This window comes from Sturnira hondurensis, unplaced genomic scaffold (assembly GCF_014824575.4).
Source record: "Sturnira hondurensis isolate 20B ecotype Veracruz unplaced genomic scaffold, ASM1482457v3 Scaffold0008640, whole genome shotgun sequence".
Classification (NCBI taxonomy): Eukaryota; Metazoa; Chordata; class Mammalia; order Chiroptera; family Phyllostomidae; genus Sturnira; species Sturnira hondurensis.
This window is the reverse complement of record NW_028081271.1, coordinates 449,269-465,595: the sequence shown is the minus strand read 5'-3', so window position 1 is coordinate 465,595 and position 16,327 is coordinate 449,269. Positions and strand designations below refer to the sequence as shown.

The following is a 16,327-nucleotide window of genomic DNA, read 5'->3' as shown; positions in this document are numbered from 1 at the left end:
ACTTTCTATTCATCTTTCCAGTTAACTATTTTTAGAATTTTTAGAAGTAGTATAAGATATTTTACTGTGAATATAGTCTAGCCTATCATTCTCCATTCTTTATATGAAGGAAGAGGTTATTAGAATAATGACAGAACTAAAATCAGAGAAATTTTTTTAGGCATGATAAGAAACTTACCCCCTGGATGTGTGAATTAATCTGGGATATTAAAATAAAAACACCTCTGAATGGTCTCCATTTTAAAACAAAAGTGTCTGTTTTTATCAATGCTTAATGGATGTGTCCTTAGGTGAAGTATCAAATCTTAACCTTGGCATGTTTGCAGGTTATGTCTTATGTAATTCGTACAAGTTAATGACATTGTTGCAACTGGGTTTTTTGTGTTTTTTTTGCCAGTGAGAGAAAATGTGTATGACTATTACAGATCACACTGGGAATTAAAATAGGGGGTCGAAGTTTCCCCTCATAGTAGGGTTACTATGAATTAGACGATTTATACAGACCGTTAGGTCGTATGAGCAAACCTCGTCTAAAGGTTACTGAAAAGTAACGGTGCTGTTTCTGGTCAGTGCGCAAAAACACTAAAACAAATTCTGCTAAAAGGATTTGACAGATTGATTAAAGCCGATTTGAGGATTATAAAACCCCAAGACTGAATTCCATAAACAGCTTAAAACAAAATATAATCTAACTTTTAAATCCTTAGCAATAACAGTTTTCAGCAAGCTTTTGATCAACATATCACTTTTTCTTCTTCAATTAAATAATCAAAATGAAGACGTACCTCCCCACGAGCCACGCGTTGCCTTTCATGTGTGATTAACGTAATCTGAACTTGATCTTTTGGTTCTGTATAATGTTCCAGCATCCAAGGTGAAGATACTGCTTATTTGGGCTCTGCAGAAATAATGTGAAATTAGACCTCTAGAGTCATGACGAATCAGTTTTGCCTTCACAGGGGCTCAGAAACAGCAGAGGTCGGGTAGCATGCGAGCATCACTCATGCAAGTGGACACCAGCCAAGTTCATTATCCTCTCTGGGTCTCAGTTTCTTGTATGTAAAATTGCATCTAGATCACAAATTGTTGACATATTATAAAGTGTTAAGAGCCTGCCTGGCATATAGAAAGTGCTTTACAAACACTTTATAAATGCTAGCTAAAAAACAAAAATGGCGCAGGCACAAGGGATAATGTATCAGACCAAAAACTTGGGATTTGAACTTCACTGTTAGCAGCAATTGCTCTTCAGTGAAGCAGTCTTAGGTTCAAACGTGCATTCTGCTGTTTACTGGCTGTGTGCCCTTAAACACGGCATTTGGTCTTTCTAGGCCTCATTCTCCTCCAGGCACTTGGGATGTCTGAAGTTCTCCATCAGGAATGGTGATTGTGGAAGTCGCGCCTCTATCACCCGAGCATCAGAAAGAAGTCATTAGCCTGGTCAGCCACCTTCAACCTGAGAGCCACTGGACATTTCCAGGCTCCACGCTGGTCACATCTTCCTGAGGTCTTATCTCATTAAAGTGACACACTCATATGACTTAGTGAACTGTCCCTAAAATCAAGAGCCTTCAAAGTTGGTCTTGTTGGAAAAGCATAGGGATACGATTGCTAAGAACAGACTCCACCGTGAATGAACAGATTGGGTCACCGCTGGAGCGCCGACAAGCAGAAGGATATTGTGAGAGTGTCTGGCAGGAGGAAAATCGTGGGGGCCAATATTAAAGCCCGGAGGTTGGGGGAGAGGGAGGGGGAGGGGGAGTGACCAGGCTCCCATTGCCTCCACTCTGAACATGAACTTCAAAACACACCGCCACTGTTTCCTTACAACACCACGATGATTTGTCAATAGAATTCATTCAGTCAAAGAACAGTGGGCTTTGCGAAGACATCCAGTCCAGTAATTTAACAGGACAATTTAGTCAAAACCATGAAACCCACTTTTCCACGCTGGGGTGACCGGGGTCACACATAGATAAATGCATAGTGTACATGGGTTGAAGTTATATATGTCTGAAGCACCTAAAGTGAGACTTTTAATTCAGCTCATTTCAGTGAGAAATGAATTGGGTGAATTCTCACCCAAACATGTAGAAATATTGAAAATTATCAGATGATAGACCAACATTTCTGAAGTATGACATTTCCAAAATCAAAACGTGGTCTTTAACCGCGCTGGCTCTGCCCACACATTCACACCGTGACATGTTCCCCTTCGGGAATGCGCAGGTCCAGCCTCACGCCGTTCTGCGAACTCACCACATCCACTCATAACTGCCCAACACACCGCATCACCTTACATGCGACATGGGAGACAGGGAAGTAATAGCTACTTGGAAACGTGGGGCAATTATTTTTCAGGATTATTACCACAAGAAAGAGGCTGTCTTAAGAAGACTATAATACGCAGGCCCCATTTGAATTATAAAAATTATGTAATTACATGAAATGGTTAGTTAACTTGGAACTAACCTTTTATATTTACAGTATCTTTTTCCGTCCACTGCACACAGCACACTGATGTATAGTTACGCTCTCCTGAAAATATTTGAGGAAGATCTTGTATCAAGAATCGCATTCTTGTGCACTTGGAGCACGAAAGAAGTATATATGGAATTTATTTCATGTGTTTTAATGCTGAAAGGATAAAAATCCCAACAGCTGTAAACGTGGAAGTTCACCCTCAAGGTCCCCGGTGAATCGGAGGAGGGGCTGGGACCCCCATTCAAAGGGGCAGTGCATTCAGGAGGCGGGACTCCGGGGAGGCTTGGGCAGCAGGCACCTGGCCGCTTTCTTTCCTACGGCCGCTGGAGAGGAGGAGCTGCGGCCTCCACATCAGCGAACACCCTTTGCTTTTCTGCTGTGGAAGGCTGGCTTCTGGCTCTTCCCCTACCCTCACCTTCTAGAATTAAAGGGGTCCCAGTGCATGAATTGAGGAGCATTCAAGTTATCTTTCGTGATGCATGACGTATTGTCATGTCAGCCTGGAAGTCACATGATAATGTCATTTCCCTGTTTAAAGCCTGTCAACGTATTCCCTCCTCCGCCTCCTACACCCTGAAGACCGGGGACTGCAGTTTGGTGTCCCCGTCCCTCCACGGTCGAGCCCGCATCCCCACTGCTCCCCGACACTCACTGTGGCCCCATCATCCTTCAGTTCTACCTGTTTCTTCTTCCAACCCAGTTAGTCTCCTCTGTCCGAAAGTGCTTGGTCTGCCCCCACCTCCTTCAAGTTCAACTTACCCATCGCTTCTGATACAAAGCCTCTCCTGCTTCCCCTTTCTCTGAGAGGAGTCAGTGTAACGATTGGACTGTGACGCACTGAGTCCCTACTCCGTGTCAGGACACGGAGTGTCCTGCTGCCTCTCATGGCGAGAGACAGCACTGAGCACGGGAAGACAAAAGGCCACGGCACAGGCCAGAGGCCAGCGGCAGCCCCCATGGTCAGTTTCCAAACCAGAGATGGGAGTGGTCCGAGGGTTCACATTCACAGCTGTGGCGTGTCCACGTCACATAAAAGGTAACTGTGTTTGAGTAGGGAAGTGGACCACATTTGCATTAACGTTTCACTGGACGGATTTATGGTTTCTAGATGTTTAGCAAACACTATGTGGCCGTACCTTTGTACTTTGGCCCCAGGCCCTGATCGTGTTACAGGCAAGACTGTGAGCAATAATACGCCTACAACTAAAGAAGAGAGACCCTTCCCCGCCCCTTGTCTTCTTCCAGGAATCAATAAGCTTAGTACGAAGCGGAGAAAGTAGGGGCCTAGCACCAGGAAGACGGCCAGGTAGGTCTGCTCCTTCTTGCTGGTGGATTTAAGCCACTGTGACAGGCAGCCTTGCTCGTACGTCTTCGTAATCCCTGGGAAATGACTAACATGAGAAAGATAATGTTTCCAAACTGTACTTTTGAGCATGAGGGCTACCACATGGGCTACCACAGTCGTTACCAAATCCACGTCTCCAACGCTGCGCTTTTTCCTGATGAGATCCACATGCAGAGACGCTCAGCCACAGAAAAGAGAAATCTGTCTGCCAGCGCCCAAGCTCCGGGGAGCAGGGCGGTTTTCATTTCGGAGCACGAGGAAGTCTTCACTTTGCATCTGCAGAAATGCCTGTTTCCCAGGCTGTGAGTTCAGAGGCTTGGGAAATAGGGGTACAGCTAGCACCCCCCAAAAGGAAAAGCCAGAGTAAACCCAGGCTGCATTGTTCCATGGCTGCCGAGCTTATCAGAACCAGGCAAGTTAAAAGGGGGGGGGGTGGTCTCCAAAGCCCACCTCTGCTCGGCAAAGCTCTGGCCACGTCACTTTGGTTTGTGTGGTGAGGATGGACATTATGACTTACCATTAATCAGAAGGGGATTCTGACTCTTTAAAAAAAAGGAAAAGGAACTGTGGGACCTGGTAGGGAAGGAAACTGGCCCGGGAATCCAATCGCCACGGAAACCGAGTTCACACGGCCATAATTCCAGGAAGCGGGCAGTGCGGGTGACGCAGACGTTCGCTTTGCTTTTTAAAATTCGAACTCTCTTCTGGGCTGCTGTAGGATTTTTAAAAAGAGCTGAGATTTTTTTCCCCTCCCATGCTCCACCGGCACTTTGGCTGCACGTGGGAATCTCTCCAGCCCTGGCTCCCACTCACACGATGACTCATGACTATTGTTTCCTTCGACTTTTCTCACCGGCTCCCGCGGCAGCGTTTCCCTTTTCTCAGAATTAAAAAAAAAGTGCCAACGAGAAAAGTCAGTGTTTTGAAACATACTGAACTCAGAGTGGAAATATACTAAGATAGATTCTCTAACTTTGCGCTGACTTCCCCCAAGCACCTATGTTGGAATCCACAGACAATTCATGTCCAAGTACAGAATTGAAATTACATCACAGAACAATCAGTAAATTTCTATTTCTTTTCCCCTCTTGCAAGGAAAGAGGGTCATAGATTTTTTCTAAATTTTACTGCTATTGAATATATATCTTTGAGTGTTCTTGTTTATCTGCTATAAAGATAATATTTTCCTATACTTTAAACAACAATGAAAACATTAATACGTTTACATCAGGACTTGAAGAGGCAGGAAGCCCCCCGTACCCTGTTCATTCGACGCCACATGTTATGACAACTAGGACTTTACCCGTGATCAATAAACAGTGACGCATAGGTTAGTTTTTTTAAATATAAATCCCAACACTCCAGTGGCAACTTTTAAGAGAAGTTCAGGGACAAAGACTCATATGGTGGGAAAGAGGGGAAAATAAGCATCCTATTCTAGTCACCGGATCCAAATCTAACAAAAGGATGCAGCGATGAGGTGTGGACACACAGAGGCTGCAGGGGGAGGGAGGGGGGAGGAGTCCTTTCTGAAACAGGGAGCAGCCGTAGAGAAGAGCAACAGCCAAGTGCTGGAAGCAACCTAGATGCCCATCAGTAAATGACTGGATCAAAAAACTATGGTACATTTACACAATGGAATTCTATGCAGCAGAAAGGAAGAAGGAGCTCCTACCCTTTGCAATAGCATGGATGGAACTAGAAAGCATCATGCTGAGTGAAATAAGCCAGGCGGTGAAAGACAAATACCATATGATCTCACCTTTCACAGGAACCTAAACAACAAAACAAACAAGCAAGCAAAATATAACCAAAGACACTGAAATAGAGAACAGGCTGACAGTGACCAGAGGGGAGAGGGGAGAAAATTTCAGGGGAAATGGGGAAGGTTTACAGGAACAAGTATAAAGGACACATGGACAAAAAACTAACAGGGGTGGAAATGGGAGGGAGGTGGGTAGGGCTGGGAGGGGGGGCTGGAATGGGGGTAAAAGACAGAAAACTGTACTCAAACAACAGTTAAAATAAAATTTTTAAAAAAAGAATATCACGGAGTCCTGCCCCTCCAAGGGACTGTCAGAAATCAGCCATCTGACCCTTTTATGTGATGGTTGAGGAACCCAAGGCCCAAAGGTTCCCACAACCTCCCCAGAGGGCGCGCATGGCGAGGCCTCAAGACTCGGCACCCCAAATGCAAGGCCCTTCCTCTGTCTCCCTGTCTCCGATGTTAACACCTTCCTTAGTAATCGTGTTTAAAATAAAACCTTAGAATGAATAACTTTATTAACGATGCTGCATAGATGCGCCGTGTCCTAAGGCAGAGGATTTATAAGCGAGAAAACAGAAATTCCTCCTCCTGGGAACCCGAAGTGCCCGCCTTGAGTCCCTGAGAGGCGCACGGGGAGGGTCAGGGTGGCTCGGGTTTCTCAAACACATTGCCATAACTCGTTTGCCCAGCGTCCTCACTGCACAGTGACGGAGCCGGACAGGCCCCCCTCCCGCTGTGGGGTCACGGGAAACAGACGCCCGTGGAGTCGTGGGATTTGCGGTTACTCCACATGGACACGCAGATCAGGAGCACTTCGTACACCTCGGCCCGCCATTGGCGCGTTATTTATGTTTTACAGCTTTGTTTTCGCTTATCGTGTCTCCTGGCCAGCCAAGTGACACGAGGCACTCCGAGGTGGTTTATTTTTACACACCAACGCAGCCACTTGAGATATGTTCTCGTCTGATTTTAAAAAATGGACAAAAAAAATAGCCCCCACTCTCTAAGTAGTCTGAAAATAAAATTATTGCACCCCAAAATGAAAATAGCGCTGATCAAAACTTACAGTATATATGAACATGACCAAAACATGGTGTTTTATAATAAAAATGTCCTTTCTCTGAATTCCAATAAAATGGCAGATAATATAGCATACCAGCTCCTTAATTTCCAGGTTACAAATTTTGATTCTTTACTTCCAAAACGAACAAAAGTGGTCTGGGTATTGTCTTGAATATTAATGTGGAAGGGGAAGTAACCCAATATAAATAAATGTCTTCTACGATTGGTCAAATTTCTGCCTTAAAATCTACAGCAGGTTGAATCCTGCACTCAATAGTGCCATCTAGTGGAAATCAGTCATAAGTGCTAGTTTTCCTCGTCAGTTTCTCCCAGGGCCTGGAATAACCAAACCCGTGGTCACAGGATTGGGAGGAACCCTCCTAAGTAGCTTATTTGCTTGCAAGAAGGAGAACCAAAAGTGTTATTTGCTTGAGAATACCTTAAACTCACGAGGTATATCAAACAGTTTAACTGAATGTTATAAAAACATTAAATTCCTATTAGCTTATTTTTAACAACCCATCTCTCTTCAAACAAGGTGCTGATAAATGTTACCGGAAGGGGTTAAATGTTGTGTATATTGTGTGCACATGCAGAGAAACATGGACACATGTATAAATCACCCATTAGTTCATTTATTAGCAGTGGTTCTGAATTTGTAGTTCTCGTGCTTTCTACTTCGGCTGCTATTTCTCCAGCGCAGTCTTGCATCAAGTTCTGCACCCTGAGGGAGCTCCTGCAGACAGACACTAAACTGAACCCCTAAACCGCACTCGATGTCGCCCCGCATTCCCTGTCCTGCTATTGCCACCGCACTCCCGCCCCATGGTCCCCTCACTGCTGCATCCGCAAGGAAAGGGGCTCCTCTCTGCTTCTCCAATCCTGAGTCATGGTTAAGACCAAGTTCATGGAGGAGGGCCACGGGCCTGTTGATCGAGTGTCACCAGAAAGAACAAACAGGAACAGACAGAAGAAGAACAAACAGCCTCCTCCAGGGACAACGGACGTGTTCTTCATTTCTGACAAGGAGCCCAGCCCAGAGAAAAGAGAATTCAGGCTGACAGGGTTTTCAGAGAGCTGATGGCTTTGCCTGTTCTCCACGTGCAGGTTACGAATAACTCTCCTACCCTGAGATGGCCTGCAAGGCTGGCCTGCACGATTCTCTGTGCTCCTTCTTCTGTTATATATATTTATTTCCAGTGCAGTGCAGGGGTCCTAGAAGCACATGCCGACACTGGGTGCCCAGAAGCCAAGGTCAGGGGCTCTGATTTCAAAAGCCAGAGCCCCCGCTCCTCTCTCAGACCACCCGCTTGGATCATGAGTAATACATAAATATTTATTTATTAATGAATAGGCATTTCAGTGGCTATTTATTATGAGCCACTGAAATTTCAAGATTGTGTGCATATGACCCAGGCAAGTTTATGGACACCAAGGGCTCGTGAAATGCAGAATACCTGATTAACTCAGTTGAGGCACATAACTTAGTTACATACTGAGTTATATTGAGCTCTATACACAAATACAGCCCAAAATGCTGAGGGCAGGTAAGGAAGGTATCGCCCAGCCTCTCTCACTGTGGACTTCCCACTTCTCCCGAGGACCCTGTGTATGTTGTATGTGACATGAGACTTGTGTGTACCCATTGCACAGAGGCCCCGTGTCAGTGGGCTTCACCTTTCTGACCTCGGAGTCCACACTCCTTCGCTCTTCCCAGAGACCTAGGATCTTCCATGGCAGGACCTGCGTTTAGAATTTTTTAATTTGATTTGAGAGACAGAGAAAAATAAAGTGAGACATCACTTTGTTGTTCCACTCGTTTGTGCGTTCATTGCTTGCTTCTTGCATGTGCCCTGACCAGGGATGGAGCCCGACACCTTCACTCTATCAGGGACAACGCTCCAACTGAGATACCCAGCCAGGGCTCAGCTATATTCTAGTTAAAAGGCATCCCTCAGGCAGGCTTGTGTAGCTCAGTGGATTAAGCACAGGCCTGTAAACCAAGGGGTTACCAGTTCAATTCCCACTTAAGGCACAGGCTTGGGTTGCAAGCCAGGTTCCCATTTTGGGGGCACGCAAGAGGCAACCACACATCAACATTTCTCTTTCTCCTTCCCTTCCCTTCTCTCTAAAAATAAATAAGTACATCTTTTAAATTTTTTATTAAAACTAAAAGTAAATAAAAGGCATGTCCCTAAACCATAAGGAGATTGAAAGGGTAAAATTGAAGTGATGGAAAAATAGCTACTCTAGGGCCACGCCCTTCCACTCCGTCAGTTGTAGTTCAGAATAAATGCCGTTTTTCATACTCTTCATGGGCTTGTTTTTAACCTGGTTTTCCAGGGCTTTTTCGAGTTTCCTGTCTTCTTTCAGTGAGATGGCGTTTGTTGCAGACACACACTCAGAGATGAAATAAAATTGATTTTTTGTTAGTCCCATTTTAAAAAGATTTATCATCTTTTTTACGAGACAGGTTTTCAAGCCTAGTCTCGGTTTATGAAGTTAGTTATCGTTTTTATTAACTCAATGCGCCAAAGCTGTTAGCAATTTTTATGGGAGGCAAAACGAAATGAACCACCAAGGTCAGTCTTAGGGGCAATTTTTCTTGATGGTTTTCAGTGTGTGACTTGCAACCATTACTGGGCATGATACTACGTAGCAGCGATTTTCAACCTTTTTCATCTTATCACATAAACTAATCACTACAGTTCTGTGACACGCCACCATATATATATGCCAATCTGACCCCCAAAATAGGTATAATTTTGATTCACTCATGCCAGACGGCTGCTGTTGTGCCGGCCATTGTCATTTTATTAATTTGACAGTCTGAGGGAAAAGAGGTCATTTCCCCTGGCTAAATAGTCAGGTGTTGCGTGTTTTATTTATTTATTTATTTGATTATTTTTTATCTAATTATTTCTCAAGTACAGTTTTCTATTACTCCCATCCCATCCCACCCCTGTGCTCCCCCCTCCCTCCCATTTCCACCCTTCTCAGTTGTTGTCCATAAATCCTTTATATATGTTCCTCTAAATCCCTCCCTTATTTCCCCTAAAATTCCCTCCCCTCTTCCCTCTGGTCACTGTCAGCCTGTTCTCTATTTCAGTGTCTTTGGTTATATTTTCTTGCTTGTTTGCTTTGTTGTTTAGCTTCCTGTTAAAGGTGAGATCATATGGTATTGGAAGAATTAAACATCATCAAAATGTCCATACTATCCAAAGCAATTTACAGATTCAATGCAATACCTATTAAAGTACCAATGGCATATTTCACAGACATAGAACAAACACTCCAAACATTTATATGGAACCATAAACGACCCCGAATAGCAGCTGCAATGTTGAGAAAGAAGAACAAAGTAGGAGGGATCACAAAACAGGTGTTGCATGTTTTAAAATTCTTCCCGCTCACCGGTTGAAAATCAGGGCTCTGATACTATTGCTTGTTTTCTCAAATTGCACCACCAGAGGGCACCAAAGCACCATAAATCAGCGAAGGGTAAGCAATTGCGAACTTGGAGTGTGGCAAGGGGAGTATCACTTTTTTCTGGCCTTTCACAAGAACACACCTGGCCAGCATGAAGAATTTCCCCTTCACAGAGGTAAAACGAAACACCCAGGTGCGGTGTCTTCGGACGGCATAGTGCCCTATACATGGCTGCTCGTGAAATGATTTGGCACTAAAACTGTTTATTAAAAAGTAAAAAAATAATAATAATTTTTAAACATCAAGAAACTAGAAAAGTTGCATGGATGAAATGATCTCCCTCTCTAGTGATTTTACAGCTTGCACTGCATTAAAAATATTACACTTACATGGAAACTTATTCTGGGCCTTTTCACTAAACAGTTCATTGGAACAGTGGTGCTGAGGTCAGATTTGCCTCTTTCTCTATTAATTTTTGTAGAGTTGGTTGGGCCCCAGAGCTTCCATGAAGTCCCTTTAGGATGTGTTTTCTATCCGGGGACACTTGACGCCTCTAGGTCACCAGATCAGGCGAGTGAGGATCGGCAGGTGACCACCCCCCCCCCCACCCCACCCCACTCTCCGTGGGTGAGCGGTGTCCTCCTCAGGAGGACGCGCTGACCTTGGAGCCGCTAAGCCCATCGCTCAAGGGCAGCTCCACGCAGAGGCGGCCGGCGTCCAGCTCGACCTCCTGCCCCTCCGCGCTCGCCTGCGTCACCCTTCAGCCCTGTTGCTGCGAGGCTCCAGTCGCCCGGGGAGCCGGTCCGCCCACTGGTCTCATCACCCCAGCGCCACCTGCCCCAGGGCTCCCTGGCCCCTTCCCGCAGGAGGGACGCCAGCAGGACAGGACAGGAGAGCTGGTCTCCCGGCTGCGGTGAGTACAGAAACCGGTTCTCCTGCTCCAGCCGCGGCTGCGGCCCCGGGAGCCTGCGCCTTGGATGTCTGTCCCAACAGTGTAACGAATCCCAGCAGTGTAACGACGAGGAGCGTCTGCTACGCCTCTGGGACTCTTCATTCTTTAATACCTATTCCGGTTTGAACTTTCGTTTTTCGTGCCAGAGCCTCAGCTGGGGGAGGGGTGTCATCCCCGCAGTTACAGTACTTTTATTTCTTGGCTCTCTGAGACCACAGCGGGGGCCTCAGGCGGCGCTGGGCACTCCCCACTTTGGGACGAAGCAGAATGTCCCAAGGACGGTGAGCGTTCTGAGGGGCTGTGTGCAACCCCCGCGGCCTACCCAGGGGATAAGCGCGGTGCCTGGCCCACTCAAGGTTCTGCAGGGACCCCCGTGGTGAGGTCTGAGCTGGGGACTGTGCCACATCCCAGGTGTGCGCGGAAAGGGGCCTCGCTCCAGGCCGGACAGGCTGGTGGAGACCTGCGTGGCGGCCCCACCCACTCCCAGACCTCGGGTGACCGCGGGATGGTCTGAGATGGAAACGTTCTCGCTGAAAGCCGCTCGTGGCCGGCCTCCCTCGTGCCTTGGCCGGGGTCCACTCTGGAATCGTCCGCGGCGTTTCATGGCGCGCACCAGCTTCCAGCCAAAGTTTATTTCCTGTTTTCTTTCCCTGCTCTTCTTATTCCAAATGGTTAAAATTAGGGTCCAATTTGCCATACTTCTTGAAGTCATTAACACGTTCATCTAGATCAGTAATTTTCTACCTGTGTGCTACAAGGGTGTTTAAACATGCAACACCTGAGTATTTAGTTGGGGGCACCGACCTCTTTTCCCCTACCAGGGGTGTCCAACTCATTTTCACCGGGGGCCACATCAGCCTCCCGGTTGCCTTCAAAGGGCTGGGTGTAATTTTAGGACTGTCTAAGTATAACTACCCCTTAACAGTTAAGTGAGAGCTCTGAGCTGCTGTCGGGCAGAGATAAGCTGAAGGGCGGGACTCGGCCCACAGGCCTTGTGTTTGACACCTCTGTCCTAGACTGTCAAATAAAGGAAACGACAACAGTCAACACAATAGCCACTCAGTGTGCGTCTCTGCAGGCACACGTGGTGCGGGGCACGTACAACCCTGCATGTTAGAGTCAGTTACTCCGTTGTCAACCCAGCGTAACTTCCTCAAGGCAACATAGCTAGGAAGCCAAACCCAGACGCCCACCCTCCTAGGCTGGGAGAACAGTCCCAGAGAACCCTAGTGGAAGAAAAACGAATTCATGTGCTTGTTTTTAGACCTTCAGCTTAGGAAAGGGCACCGCGAGGAGGGGGAAAGACTCCGCCAGGGTGCACTGGGAGCAATTAACAGGGTCCCTGGCTTAAGAATCTACAAGGCAGACAGAGAAGAGGTGAGGTTTGAGCATCTACTTTCCCAGCAAGGGTGGGCGCCACACCTGGAAGGAAGCCAACATTTTAGTGACCGGGTGGAAACCAAAGGGACATTCCACTGGACACCCCCAGCCTGGCCAAAGTGAGAACCTACCCAACCAAATGGAGGCAAAGTGCAAGCCGAGTTGGGAAGTACTTTGAGGAGGTTGGACAATAGGTAGAAAAGGTGGCGATGGGAACCCGCCGGACCTGGAAACGTGTGCAGGCTGGTTGCAAGCAGGGTATGTCAGAGCAGGGTCCTCAGTTAGGAGGAAATGTGGGGCCCTGGCCCTGTGGCCACGCTGCTCAGAGGGCCAGCACCGACTGGGACCTGGTGCCCCAGCCCGAGGCCCTCCTCCACCCCCTCCCCTCCTCCAGGGCCGGGCTGTGGGGTAAAGCCTGGGCACAGACAGGGGGTGTGGTAGTCTCTTTAACAAAAGCGCCATCGATTGTGTCCCCACATCTGATCCCATCTCATTAAGAGTTACGATTGCTTGGTAATTATCTGCCAAAATTTCTAACTCGTAGTTGGATCATTTTGTACTGTTGATAATTATAGAAATAACTTCCTCCATGGTAACTTGTAAACACTTACCGGGGTCACAGATAATTTTTAAAGATCAGTTCTAATGTATGCACATATTTTTATTGCAGAGAGTGTGGCAGAGTTATTGATATAAGGCTTCTGAAAATAGAACTGTCTGTATTATGAGCCATTGGAATAAAATGGTGTTGGGGGAAAGGAACATAAATATGATTGTAAGGAGAAAAAGGAATGATACAACTTCTAATGTTCGGGATTTGTTCCTTAGAGAGGGCACGGTTGTGGCTACTGAGTCACTGTGGTGTTTATATGCCATGTCACACATGTCGATACATTTTTAAGGCAACTCAACGGTGTGTGCTTTAAACTGATAGTCATTACAATAGGCCAAACATCACATCCTTTAGACTATTTTAACAAGATGAAGATTTTGGACGTTGAGTGTTAGAGATTCTTTCATTCCCAACCTTTGATGTGCAATGACAGCAAACACGCGGGAGGGTCTCTTTCCCAGAAACAAACGCACACCAGGCTACCCGGGCGGCAGGAAGAATATGCCGTGGCTGCCGCCGCCGAGAGAACAGGCCGCCACGTCACACAGACTGTGCACTGCTGTGGACTACGGTAAACAGTGGTTCGCTGCGCGGCAACGAAGACGAATCAGTTATGGCTTCACACGCAAATCTCAGCGCACCTCTAAATTTTCAGGCTGGGGCGAAGCGACTGGAGTAAGTGAGGCTTCCCCACTTCGGGACCCTGGTCAGCCAGCTGCAGGGGAAGGGCTGGCAGCCCTGGGTGGCAGTCCCACCCCGTCCTGAGGGAGCGCAGAGGGTGGGGACGAGCGTCCCACCCAAAGGCAGCCCCTTGCACCCTTCAGTCACACCCTACCGGCCCCTCCAGCAGTGAGAAATGGACTCCCATTTTCTGGAGCCACTGAAACTCAGGTGTCATCCGCTACAGGGGTCAGTGTCATTTTAACTACCCGCTTGTTGAACTGGGCTCCAAGTGTGGGGCTGACAGCAAGTCTGGCAGCCAGCTGTCTCTCCGAATCCAAGGGCATTTGCCAAGTTGTCATCCCAAGGGAGCCAGAGTCCCTTCGAGTCCCAGAGGCCCTGCTTGTCTCTGTACCCAGGGTGTGGTCACCGGGGTCTTAAAGCAGCCTCGGAGGCCGCAGCAACAGGACAAACCCGAGACTTCCCAAATGATCCCGTAGGAGGCCCACACCCCCTGGTGACCTCAGTCCTGACAGGGTCCCATTCCCTCCAAGTTCAAGATGCCTTTGGGAGGGATCCCTCTGACATGTGCACTCTCTCATTGCCAGGCAGGCCCAGCCCTTCCGGCCGCCCAGCAGCGGGCTCTGGCCTCCACAGAGGTGGGCCTCGGAAGCAGGGGCTCTTTTGTCCCGCACATGTACTGACTGGTGTCTCAGACTCCCAGATGCCCGTTTTCCGCCATGTGCAGCACACAGATCAGTGGGGTGTGCGTGGATGACTTATTCCGGGAAGAAAAGGCCCTTCTGCTGCTTTCCAGGGACAGGAAGGGCCCAGAGGAGGTGCTTCTCCCAGCCTGGCCAGGACGCGGATAGTCCAAGTCACACCGACCCCTTCAGGTGACATAGTTCCCTTCCGTGGGGTAACTCATTCACCCTAGACCTGTGGCACCCAGAATCCCCGTGGGAGCGCCTTGCCTGGAAAGAAAGGGACGAAGGCGTGCAAGAGAAAATGCGTAGGGACTCAAGTTCCTACACTGGACTGCCTAGGTTTGGAGAAAACACAAGCAAAAAAAAAAACAAAGTGAGCTGCCCTTCCCTACTGTTCCAGATAAAATATACTTGTGATTAAAAAAAATGACCCTCCAAATTCAACAGATGTTCTGTTCTTCTGAGGGACTCCTTGTATTGTTTTGCCTGAGTTCACGCTACACAGCCCCTCTCTCCTGGGAGAAAAAGAGGAAAAGTGGAATTCTGTAACTCAGGGCGGTCCCCGCCGTCCAACAAGCTCCATGTGACAGATGTGACCGCAGCCGGCCTGCCCAGCTGCTGGGCCCAAGAGGCGGAAGGGCCTCAACCAACCGACTTCCCGAGACAGGGTCAGGCTGTGCAGTCAGACCCTTTGTTCATGAGCTAAGGAAGCATCCTGAGGTTTTTTTAAAGTCTGGCTGTGCGGTGGTTTTCTAGTGTGATTTTTAGTAAAGTGCTTTCTATCCGCCTCTCTTCCCAGCCAGGCCCTGGCCCTGGGCTCTCTGGTGGGAGCAAGGGCTGCATTTGCCTGGACCCTCCAAACAAGGGGGGCGGGGAGGGAGACGGGAGGGGTCAGAGCTCCTGGCACCCAGAGCTCAAGGTTGCAACAGCGAGGGACTGTCCCCATGGGGACTGTCCCCATCAGAAAGACAAGGCTGCCATTTGTCACCTGTATTGACTGGGCGCCTAGTAGGTGCGCAGGCGCTGGGGCAGATACAAGGAGGTATCTGACAAGGCTGCGCACAGACAGCTTACCGTTTGGCTAGTGTAGGAGCACAGACTAGGGAGAGAGACCTCAGGCGTGAGGACCCTCTGCCACTCACCCCACAAAAAACGTTTAAAAAAGACGAGAGAAAGAAAAAAAACTTTAGTTCGCTGGACTTGATTTCACCCCTTGTCCTTTAGTTCGGCAGCTTCGCATAAGAAGCATAAACCTGCGAACCTTTTAAAATGCATACTTGGACTCATAAAGTTCATTTTCATTAGAAAAATGCTATTTATTGCAATGCAGAAAATCCTCAAACATATCTCCAGTGTTCTCATGAATTTTTTTCGTATCAGGCTGTATTTGTGAAGTAAACAATCTCTGGAATTGCATCAACATACACGACTTTGTGCAACAGGCCTCTTTCAGCCCCTGGCGCTCACAGACGCACACAGGCTCTCCGCCGAAAAAGCCAGGGAAGCTTCTGAAAGGGGCAGACCTTCGCACACCACCCAGGTTCACAGCTTTGGTTGCCCCAGTCGACCCCTACAGTGTGCATTCTAAGTGCTATGAAAAAATACCCCCACTAATCTACTCCCCAAAGATCCACAGCTTCCCAGGGGTGTCCAACCCGCCGCCCGCATGTGGTCCAGGATGGCTATGAATGCGGCCCAACACAAAATGTAGATTTACTTAAAACATTGAGATTTTTTCGTGTGTGATTACATGTCGCAGTGTCTTTAATGTGTAGCCCAAGGCATCTCTTTCTTCCCGCTGGCTGAAAGGCTGGACACCCCTGCTAGACAGAGGAGTGACAAAGGTCATCACCACCTCATAGCCCACCTCTACTGCTGTCCGTAGGCTGGCCAGACACCCCCCCGACACACACACACACAGAGAACT

General features: G+C 47.9%; 1 protein-coding gene across 1 annotated transcript in view; it reads left to right on the top strand.

Annotated features, from left to right (window-relative positions):
• The first annotated feature begins 10,795 nt into the window (after positions 1-10,795).
• ASB5 (ankyrin repeat and SOCS box containing 5) overlaps positions 10,796-16,327 on the top strand; it is a 75,901-nt gene continuing 70,369 nt past the window's right edge. The window contains exon 1 of the mRNA XM_037055117.1: positions 10,796-11,001. The gene's annotated coding sequence lies outside the window, so the exon portion shown is untranslated. The remainder of the gene's footprint in view (positions 11,002-16,327) is intronic.